The sequence below is a fragment of the Cebus imitator genome, unplaced genomic scaffold (genome assembly GCF_001604975.1).
Source record: "Cebus imitator isolate Cc_AM_T3 unplaced genomic scaffold, Cebus_imitator-1.0 Scaffold150, whole genome shotgun sequence".
Taxonomy (NCBI): Eukaryota; Metazoa; Chordata; class Mammalia; order Primates; family Cebidae; genus Cebus; species Cebus imitator.
In genome coordinates this window covers 997,915-1,006,438 of record NW_016107465.1, presented here as the reverse complement: position 1 = coordinate 1,006,438, position 8,524 = coordinate 997,915, and the positions used below count along the sequence as shown (strand labels likewise).

General features: G+C 41.9%; 1 pseudogene across 1 annotated transcript; it reads right to left on the bottom strand.

Annotated features, from left to right (window-relative positions):
• Positions 1–1,570: 1,570 nt before the first annotated feature.
• Positions 1,571–4,162, bottom strand: LOC108314331 (annotated as a pseudogene). The gene has a single exon (XR_005202556.1). The product of XR_005202556.1 is annotated as a caseinolytic peptidase B protein homolog (transcript).
• Positions 4,163–8,524: the final 4,362 nt, after the last annotated feature.

Here is an 8,524-nt window from a genome sequence, read left to right as displayed (position 1 = left end):
CTGCATATGCATATCCAGTTTTCCTAGCACAATTTATTGAAAAGAGTGTTCTTTACCCAGTGTGTGTTCTTCCCACCTTTGTCGAAAATCAGACAGCTGTAAATATGTGGATTTCTGTCTGTGTTGTTTTGCTCCACCGGTCTCTGTTTCTGTTTTTAAACTAATACCATGCTGTCTTGGTTACTATAGGCTTGTAATGTATTTTGAAGTCAGGGAGTATGGTGCCTCAAGCTCTTTTCTTTTTGCTCTGGATTCCTTTGGCTATTTGGGCTCTTTTTGGTTCTACATGAATTTTAGGATTGTTTTTTCCTATTTATGGGAAAAATTGCATTGATATTTTGATACGGATTGTATTCAATCTGTAGAATGCTTTGGACAGTATGGTCATTTTAATAATACTAATTCTTCTGCTCCATATGCATGGGATGTGTTTCCATTTGTTTGTGTCCTTTTCAGTTTCTTTATCAATATCTGGCACTTTTCCTTACAGAGGTCTTTCACCTCCTTGGTTAAATTTATTTCTAGGTATTTTAATTTTTTTGTAATTATTGTAAGTAGGATTGCCTTCTTGATTTCTTTTTCAGCTAGTTTATTATTGGTGTGTAGAAACACTATGGATTTTTGAGGTCGGGCACTGTGGCTCATGCCTGTAATCCTAGCCTTTTGGGAGGCCAAGATGGGGGGATCGCTTGAGCCCAGGAGTCCAAGACCAGCCTAGGCAACATAGCAAAACCCCATATTTAAAAAAGCAAAACCACTGCTGATATTTGTATGCTGATTTTATATCTTACAACTTTACCAAATTTACTCATCAGATCTAATAATTTTTTTGGTGGAGTCTTTAGGTTGTTCTTCTAGATACAAGATTATGTCATCTGCAAAGAGGTACAATTTGACCTCCCCCTTTACAATGTGGATACCTTTTATTTATTTATTTTAAATTTTTAAAAAGTTTAATGGTGCCAGTAAGGCATATAAATTGTATTCTGGCTGGATGTGTTTTATTTCTTTCTTTTGCCTAATTGCTCTGGCTGGGATTTCCAGTACTGTGTTGACTAGGAGTGCTGAAAGTAAGCATCCCTGACTTCTTCTGATTCTTAGGGAAAAGGCATTCAGCTTTTCCTTATTCTTTATGATGTTAACTGTATGTTTGTCATATATGGCGTTTATTATGTTGACATACATTTCTTCTATGTCTAGTTTGTTCTGAATTTTTTTTCTTTGAGACAGAGTTTCACTCTTGTTGCCCAGGCTGGAGTGGAATGGCACGATCTTGACTTACCACAATCTCCCCCTCCCAGGTTCATGCAATTCTCCTGCCTCAGCCTCCCAAGTAGTTGGGATTACAGGCATGCGCTACCATGCTCAGCTAGTTTTGTATTTTTAGTAGACATGGGGTTTCTCCATGTTGGTCAAGCTGGTCCGAACTCCTGACCTCAGGTGATCTGCCCGCCTCAGCCTCCCAAAGTGCTGGGATTACAGGCGTGAGCCACCACACCTGGCCAAGAATTTGTATCATGAAGGGATGTTGAATTTTATTAAATCCTTTTTTTTTTTTTTTTTGGCCACAGCAGAGGGGCTTTTATTGGATGGTGAGGGTGCATATAGGCAGGCAGGTGGCTGCTAGATGATGTTACACACCCTTTCAGGATGCATTGGTGCCCAGATGTCCAGTTTGCGAGTCTTGTTGTCCTTGTCGATGATCTCCAGCCTCAGCTTGGGGAGGCGCTTCTCAGCCTGAGGTGAGGGCAGTTCTGGGCTCTTGAGTAGCTGCTTGTCTGAGTGCTCCACTGTGATGCGCAGAGTGCAGCCGCCTGGTAGCAGGTCCTGCTCATAGGCTGCTGCCAGCTGGTTCACCACAGGGCGCTCTACCTCATGTTTGATGGAGCGGGCGCCATAGTGCACGTTGTAGCCGTCGACCAGCACGTCTGCCACCTCGCGGTCCCAGAGCAGCATGATGTTGTGTCTTTGCTTGGCTCTCTTGGCCTGGAAGTTTAGTTTCTTGTTGACGAGTTGGATGAGCTCTGAGTGGCAGAAGGGGAGGAAATAGACGATCTCATTGATCCGTCCCAGAAACTCATCCCTCCGGAAGTGAGCTTTCAGGATAGGGCGAATCACATTCTCCTGGAAGTTCTTTAAGATGGTGATCTTGTCACTTATGTGGACATCTCCCAGGTTTACGGCAATATGGTTATGGCTCATCTCCAAAGCTTCCTGCCCCAGCTGCAGTGCGTGCTGTGCGATCTCATCGCTGGCCACATTGGAGATCATGATGACGATGGCGCCCTTGCAATCAATGGTCTTCCCTTTTCCATCTGTCAGTCTGCCCTCATCAAACAGCTGCAGCATGATGGTGAGCACATCTGGATGGGCCTTGTCTACTTCATCAAAGAGCACCACAGCATTGGGGCACTGCCTCAACTTCTTGGTCAGCTGGCCACCCTCCTCATGGCCGACGTAGCCTGGTGGGGACCCAATAAACTTGGCCACCTCGTGTCGCTCCTGGAACTCAGACATGTCCAGCCTGATGAAGCCCTTTTTAGCATCTTTGTGCATATATTTGGCTGTCTGCTTGGCCAGCTCTGTTTTTCCTATTCCAGATGATCCCAAGAAGAGGAAGACCAGAGGGTGTTCTTCATCGTACCAGCCATTCTCCTTCCTCCAGATCGCAGCACCCACTGTGGCGATGGGGCTCTCCTGGCCAATGATGTGCTCCTTCAGTCACTGCTCCAGGGGGAAGTGGCGCCGCTCCTCAGACTCACGCTTTCACTGCTTCTCTTGGTACTTGGCTTCAGAAGTCCTCAGAAGTTTCATCACTTCCCCTTCTCGGGCATAATCCAAGGGTGTGTGTCACATTTCATTCCTCTGCAGGGGGTTGGCTCCTCCATCAAGCAGCTCCTTGATAGTGCGGTAGTCATCAGCAAGGACAGCCTGTTGTTGAAGTCATCCTCTTGGGTGACCAGGACTTCCAAAGAATGGATTCCCTGGTCCTTGGCAGTCTTGTAAATACTGCTGAAATCGTCTCCAAGGTTTGGATCAGCCCCGGCAGCAAGCAGGACCTGTATCACACTGTCATTTCGGTTGATGGCTGCCACCACGAGTGCTGTCCAGCCAAGTCTATGCCTTGCATTGACATCTGAGCCTTCTGACAGCAGTCTGCTGACTTCATGTGGATTGTTGGCACGGGCAGCTTCCATCAGGGCTGCATCCTTGTTGGACGGACTCTTGCTGTAGCAATGAGCCACCAGCGCTGTGGCGAGGGTCCTCATGCCCAGTCCAGCCCTGTTGGGGACCTCGGTCTGGCTGTCCTGTCCTGGGAGTGTTTCTTCGGGGCCGGGAAGGTGCACCCAAATGGCAGCCGTGAGGCATTTGGTATTGAGACGTCCTCCATGGCGCCCCCCAGTGGCTGCCCCGAGTCCGGAGAACAAGGCCAACGATGTTCCAGGGCGCCCCCAGGAGGCTGCCCTCAGCCACTGAGGCTCCCAGAGACCCCCAGTGGTCACATTCCGGCCGAAAGCACCTCCATGACCCTGGAGCACTGGGGACCTGAGTAGCTGGTGGAGTAGCCGTGGCGCCGGTGCTTTTCTCTTCAACACCAGGAACCCCAGCATCGTGACAGCTGCTTCGATAACCCCATGGTGCCAGCCTCCTATTAAATCCTTTTTCTGCGTCTATTGAGATGGTGATACAGTATTTGTCTTTCATTCTGTTGATGTGATATAGCACACTTATTGATTTGCATATATTGAATCATCCTTGAATCCCTGGAATAAATCTTAGTTGATCATAGTGTATTATCTTCTTGATATGCTGTTGGATTGGGTTTGCTAGTATTTGTTGAGGAGCTTTGTGTGTATGTTCTTCAGGGATGTTGGCCTGTACTTTTTTTGTTGAGTCTCTGTCTGGTTTTAGTATCAGGGTAATGCTGGCCTTGTAAAATGAGTTATGGAGAATTCCCTCTTTAATTTTTGGGAATAGTTTTGAGGAGAATTGGTGTTAGTTCTTAGAAAGTTTGGTAGAATTTGGCAGTTAAGCCATCCAGTCATGCACATTTGTTTGTTCAGAGATTTTAAAAATTACTGTTTCAACTTCATTACTTGTAACTGGTCTGTTCAGGTTTTCTATGTCTTTTTTATTCAATCTTGGTAGATTCTATATGTTCAGGAATTTATTCATTTCCACTAGGTTTTTCAGCTTGTGTTCCATTGTTAATATCTCATAATCTTTTATATTTCTGTGGTATCAGTTGTAATGTTTCCATTTTCATTTCTTTTCTTATTTGGATTTTCTCTTTTTTTCTTGATTAGTCTAGCTAACAGTTTATCCATTTTGTTTATCTGTTTTTAAAAGCCAACTTTTCTTTATTTCAATAGTTTTTGGGGTACACATGGTTTTTGGTTACATGGATAAGTTCTTTATTGGTGGCCTCTGAGATTTTGGTGCACCCATCACTCAAGCAAAGTACGCTGCTTTTATGCCAATATGTAGTCTTTTATTCCTCACTGCCCCCTCTGAATCCCCAAAGTCCATTATATCATTTTTCTGCCTTTGCATCCTGATAGCTTTGCTCCCACTTATAAGTGATAACATGTTATCTTTGGTTTTCCATTCCTGATTACCTCACTTAGAATAATGGCCTCCAGCTCCATTAAACTTGCTGCAAAAGACATTATTTTATTCCTTTCCGTGGCTGAGTAGTATTCCATGGTGTATATATACCACATTTTCTTTACTTGTTGCTTGGTAAGTACTTAGATTTGTTCCATTATCTTTGCAGTTGTGAACTGTGCTACTGTAAACATGTATGTGCATGTGATTTTTCATATGACTTCTTTTCCTTTGGGTAGATACTCAGTAGTCTGCTGGATCAGATGGTAATTCTACTTTTAGGAATCTCCATACTGTTTTCCATAGTGGTTGTACTAGTTTACATTCCCTCCAGAGGTGTAAAAAATATTCCCTTTATGCTATATCTATACAAATATCTATTGGTTTTTGACTTTTTAATTATGGCGATTCTTGTAGGAGTAAGGTGGTATTGTGGTTTTAATTTGCATTACTCTGATAATTAGTGATGTTAAGGATTTTTCTTATGTTTGTTGGCTGTTTGTATATCTTCTTTTGAGAATTGTCTATTCATGTCGTTTACCCACTTTTTGATGGGATTATTTAATTAATTTATTTATTTATTTAGAGACAGAGTTTCACTCTTGTTGCCCAGGTTGGAGTGCAATGGCGAAATCTCAGCTCACTGCAACCTCCGCCTCAGGTTCAAGTGATTCTCCTGCCTCCGCCTCTCGAGTAGCTGGGATTACAGGCATACACCACTATACCTGGCTGATTTTGTATTTTTAGTGGAGATGGGGTTTCTCCAAGTTGGTCAGGCTGGTCTCGAACTCTCGACCTGAGGTAATCCGTCTGCCTCGGCCTCTCAAAGTTCTGGGATTACAGACATGAACCACCACGCCCAGTTCTTTGTTAGATGTGTAGTTTGCAAATATTTTATCCCCCTCTGTGTACTGTCTTTGTAACCTGCTATTTATTTTGCTGTGCAGAAACTTTTTAGTTTAATTAGGTCTCATTTATTTATTTTTGTTTTTGTTGCATTTGCTTTTGGGGCCTTAGTCATGAGTTCTTTGCCTAAGCTAATGTCCAGAAGAGTTTTTCTCATGTTCTAGAACTTTTATGGTTTCAGGTCTTAGATTTAAGTCTTTGATCCATCTAAATTTGATTTTTGTATAAGGTGAGAGATGAGGATCCAGTTTCATTCTTCTACATGTGGCTTGCCAGATTTTCCGGTACCAGTTATTGAATAGGGTATCTCTTCCGTAATTTATGTTTTTGTGTGCTTTGTCAAAGATCAGTTAGCTGTATTGGTTTTATCTCTGTGTTCTCTATTCTATTGCATTGGTCTACATGCCTGTTTTATACTGGTACTATGCTGTTTTGGTAGCTATAGCCTTGTAGTACGGTTGAGTTGGGTAATGTGATGCCTCTGGATTTGTTGTTTTTGCTTAATGTTGCTTTGGCTGTGCAGGCTCTTTTCAGGTTCCATATAAATTTTAGGATAGTTTTTTCTAGTTTTGTGAAGAAAAATGATGATATTTTGATGGGCGTTGCATTGAATCTGTAAAATGCTTTAGGCAGTGTAGTCATTTTCACAATATTGATTCTATCCATCCATAATCATGGAATGTGAAGTTTCCATTTGTGTCATCTATGATTTCTTTCAGCAGTGTTTTATAGTGTTCCTTATAAAGATCTTTCACCACCTTGGTTAAGTATATTCGTAGGTATTTTATTTTACTTTTTGCAGCTATTGTAAAATGGATAGCGTTGATCTGATTCTCAGCTTGATTATTGTTGTTGTATAGCAGTGCTACTGATTTGTGTACACGGATTTTGTATCCGGAGACTTTATTGAGTTAGTTTATCAGATCTAGGAGCCTTTTGGATGAGTCATTAGGGTTTTCTAGGTATACAATCATCTCATCACTGAACATCAACAGTTTTACTTTCTCTTCCAATTTGTATGCCCTTTACTTCTTTCTCTTGTCTGATTGCTCTGGCCAGGTGTTTGTTGTTGGTGGTAGTGTTGTTTAAAGGGGTCTCGCTATGTTACCCAGGCTGTTCTCAAACTCCTGGGCAAAAACAATCCTCCTTCCTCAGCCTCCAGACTGGCTGGGATACAGGTTTGCACCACTGTGCCTACTTTTTTGTTTGTTTAGTTGTCCTCTGGTCTTTATTGTTTCTTAACTTCTACTAATTTGGGGTTTGGTTTGTTGCTTTCCTAGTTCATTCAAGTACATCATTAGATTGTTTGAAATCTTTCTACTTTTTTGATGTAGGTGTTTATTGCTATAAACTCCCTTCTTAGCACTGTTTTTGCTGTATCGCATAGGTTTTTGTGTGTTGCTGTTTTAGAGACAGGGTCTTGCTCTGTCACTCTGGCTGGTGTGCAGTCGTGTGATTGTAGCTCACTTTAACCTTGAACTCCTGGGCTTGAGTGACCCTCCTGCCTCAGCCTTCCAAGTAGCTAGCACTAAAGGTGCACACCACCATGCCCAGCTAATTTAAAAAATGTTGTTTATAGAGATGTAGTCTTGCGATGTTGCATAGGCTGATCTTAAACTACTGACCTCAAGTGATCATCTGCCTCAGCCTCCCAAAGAACTGGGATTACAAGCATGAGCCACTGTGTCCAGCCAATATGTCATGTTTTAATTTTTATTTGTTTCAAGAGATTTTTTGGCTATGTGTGGAGGCTCATACCTATAATCCTAGCTCTTTGGGAAGCTGAGGCAAGAGGATCACTTGAGCCAAGTGTGAAGACCAGCCTGAGCAACATGACAAGACCCCATTGCTATAGAAAATAAAAAATTAGCTGTGCACAGTGACACACAGCTGTGGTCCCAGCTACTGAGGAGGTTTACACTGGAGAATCACTTGAACCTGGGAGGTTGAGGCTGCAGTAAGCTATGTTGGTACCACCATCCTGCAGCCTAGGCAACAGTGAGATTCTGTCTCAAAAAAAAATTTTTTTTTAATTTCCTCATTAATTTCTTCCTTGACCCAGTGGTCACTCAGGAACATGTTATTTAATATCTATGTATTTATACAGTTTTCAAAGTTCCTCATGCTATTTATTGTTTTATCCCATTGTGGTCTGCAAAGATACTTCATATGTTTTTTTTGTTTTTTGTTTTTTGTTTTTTTTGAGACGAAGTCTCACTGTGTCACCCAGGCTGGAGTGCAGTGCATGATCTTGGCTCACTGCAACCTCCTCCTCCCAGGTTCAGGCAATTCTCCTGCCTCGGCCTCCTGAGTAGCTGGGATTACAGGTGTGTGCCACCACGCCCAGCTAATTTTTTTTTTTTTTTTTTGTATTTTTAGTAGAAATGAGGTTTCACCATGTTGGTCAGGCTGGTCTCGAACTCCTGACCTTGTGATCCACCTGCCTCGACCTCCCAAAGTGCTGAGATTACAGGTGTGAGCCACTGCACCGGGCATGATTTCTATTTTTAAAAATTTGTACTTTGTTGAGACTTGTTTTGTGGCTTAACATATGGTCTGTGCTGGAAAATTCTTCTTGTGCTGAGGAGAATGTGTATTCTGTAGCTGTAGGATGAAATGTTCTGTTCAGGTCCTTTAGGTGTACAGCACATTGTAAATGTTTCTTTGTTAATTTTCCATTTAGTTGATCTAATTCTGAAAATGGTATGTTGAAGTGCCAAACTCTTACTATGTTACAGTCCATCTCTCCCTTTAGATATAATATTTGCTTTATATATCTGGGTGCTCTAATGTTGGGTACATATATATTTATAATTGTTATATCCTCTTGCTGTATTGATCCACTTTTTACATAGTGACCTTCTTCGTCTCTTTTTAGTTTTTGATTTAGTCTGTTTTATCTGGCATTAGTATAGCTACTCCTGCTTTATTTTGCTTACCATTTGCATGAAATATCTTTTTCCAAGTCTTTAATTTGTCTGTATATGTTCTTTTTTTTTTTTTTTTTTTT